At 54.0% G+C, this 2,577-nt stretch overlaps 1 protein-coding gene across 2 annotated transcripts in view; it reads left to right on the forward strand.

The window, feature by feature from the left end:
* Positions 1-664: 664 nt before the first annotated feature.
* ZNF3 (zinc finger protein 3) overlaps positions 665-2,577 on the forward strand; it is a 19,545-nt gene continuing 17,632 nt past the window's right edge. The window contains exon 1 of one of the 2 annotated variants that reach the window (XM_017533646.2): positions 665-804. The gene's annotated coding sequence lies outside the window, so the exon portion shown is untranslated. The other variant, XM_017533644.2, reaches the window with a different exon arrangement.

The following is a 2,577-nucleotide window of genomic DNA, read 5'->3' on the forward strand; positions in this document are numbered from 1 at the left end:
GAGACAGATCTCAACGCTGTCACCCAGGCAGGAGTGCAGTGGCCGCGATCTCGGCTCACTGCAACCTCCACCTCCCAGGTTCAAGCAATTCTCCTGTGTCAGCCTGCAGAGTAGCTGGGATTACAGGGACCCGCCCCCACGACCGGCTAATTGTTTTGTATTTTTAGTACAGATGGGGTTTCGCCATGTTGGCCAGGCTGGTCTCGAACTCCTGACCTCAAGTGATCCGCCCACCTTGGCCTTCCAAAGTGCTGGGATTACAGGCGTGAGCCACTGCGCCCCGCCAGTAGCTTTCTCTTCTCTGCTCTCATCACCTGTATACGGGTTTTGTCCTTAAGTCAACTCTGATGGGCTGGAATGTTTACTTCAGATGTGGGTAATTTAAAGGGGGCATTTTTACAAGAAACCAACAAAAAATCGGTTTGTTCGGAAGCAAGTTTTGAAAAAGGGTCAATTTTTTAATATTGATGAATCCGTCAAGAATTGCCCGTTTGCGACTGCTCTTTGCGAGACAGCCTGAGGAGCGCGGGCTCTACGTTTCCGCTCGCCCCCGCCGCCCGCCCCGACGGCCCGCGGTGCCGGAGCATGCGTCCTATGGCCCAGGACCGTGGTCGGCCGTTTTCGTGCCTGCGCGGCCAGCAGGTGGCGCAGCCGGCCAACCCCGCGGCTAAAGATCCCCGAGTGCCGCGGCAGCGATCGGACTCCTTGCCCTCGCCGCCTGCCAGCCGCCCTGAGTCGGCAAACCACAGAGAGGCGAGGACCTCCCATTTTCCTAGACAGAACAAGTGGGCGTTAGGGGCGCGGGTGAGTGGCAAGACCAACCAACCCGGAAGCGAAACGAGGGAGAACTTCCGTTCTTTGTTCTGTCCCCGGTGTCTGGGTCTGTGACAGGGTCCAACAGGGCTTGGTCCGTGTCCGGCCCCCCACATTTCTCGTCCCTGCCCCCCAGGGTGAGTCCGGGCGTCCCCGGGGCTCGCGGTGAGACGGAGGCTGTGGTCGCCGGGGAAGGGGGTGGTGTCTGTGCCGCTGCGGCCCGCGGGGTCCCCAGGCCGGCCGGGAGCAGGGTTTGGGGAGGTGCCCCTCCGTCCCCTGCAGACTGTCCTCTACTTCCTTTCCCCAGGGATCCGCCCAAGCCTAGCGGGACCCTGCGTGGGGGGTAGGAATGGGGCTCCGGTTCTGATTTTGTGACTTAAACGGCGTCCCAACTGGAGCGTTTAAAAGTTTCAGCAGAGCGGTAGGGGCGCCTCTCTCTTGATAGATGATGACTGTGACCCTAACTTGGTACTTCTCCCGGACGTTTTTATCTGACGTTAACACGGTTATTCGCGCCCGTCGGAAGAGAGGAAGTTTATTTTTAGGGAGCTGGGTCCAAGGATCAGCGTAGTAGTTCTGCAAAGCGTACGGAGTTAGAAGGCTGGGAGGGGGTGCAGACTCCGATTCCGGGGGTAATCCCGCTGGAGCCTAGTGCATCCAGTGATACACCTGGCTCAGGCTCCGTTTTCAGTTGTATTAGATTCCTGGTTTGATTCACTTCAGAAGTGGGGTTGAATCCACATCGGTGTTTACACTCTGAAGGGCTTGTGTAAACTCCAGGAGAGGATAGCAGGATGATGAGCCTGAAACCGATGGACTAATTAGAGGAACTAAGCCTATTATTTTTTCCAGAAAAGACATCTGTGGAGAGTGGGCATCATTTGATTATACGTGTTTAATGGACAGTCCGGTATAAGGAGAAGATTGTTATTGAAGCTCTTTTTTTAAAAAAAATTAATTTTTATTTTTGAGACAGTCTAGCTGTGGAGTGCAGTGGCACTATCTTGGCTCACTGCAACCTCCGCCTCCCCGTTTTAAGCGTTGTCTCCTTCAGCCTCTGGAGTGGCTGGGACCACAGGCACCAGCCACCATGCCTGGGCTAATTTTTTCGTATTTTTATAAGAGATGGGGTTTTGCCATGTTGGCCAGGCTGGTCTTGAACTAGTGACCTCAGGTGATCCACCTGCCTTGGCCTCCCAAAGTGCTGGGATTACAGGCTACAGGTGTTAGCCACCACGATTGGCCTTTTTTTCCCTCTCTCCTTTTAAATTTTTGTGTATTAAAGTCGCACTCTGTTGCCCCAGCTGGAGTGCAGTGGTTTCATCATGGCTCACTGTGGCCTCGAACTCCTGGGCTCAAGTAATCCTCCCACCGCAGCCTCCTAAAGTGCTGGGGTTACAGGCATGGGCCACTGTACGTGGCCATTGAATTTCTGTGACACACTAGGTCTCTGTGAGGTGAAGGTCCAAGGAAATAGATTTTCAGTGAATCACCTGAAGACTTCTAATGGCTTAGCTGTGCAACTTGGAGCATACTCCCTGCTGAAGTAGTTGGGAGTGCAGTGTCTAGCAAGTTAGCTGACAGAACATTAGAACTTTCTTTTTTTTTTGAGATGGAGTTTCACTCTCGTTGACCACGTTGGAATGCAGTAGTGTGATCTCATTTCACCACAACCTCTCAACCTCTGCCTCCTGGGTTCAAGCGATTCTCCTGCCTCGGCCTCCTGAGTAGCTGGGATCACAGGCATGCACCACCATGCCAATT

The sequence above is a fragment of the Cebus imitator genome, unplaced genomic scaffold (genome assembly GCF_001604975.1).
Source record: "Cebus imitator isolate Cc_AM_T3 unplaced genomic scaffold, Cebus_imitator-1.0 Scaffold82, whole genome shotgun sequence".
NCBI lineage: Eukaryota > Metazoa > Chordata > Mammalia > Primates > Cebidae > Cebus > Cebus imitator.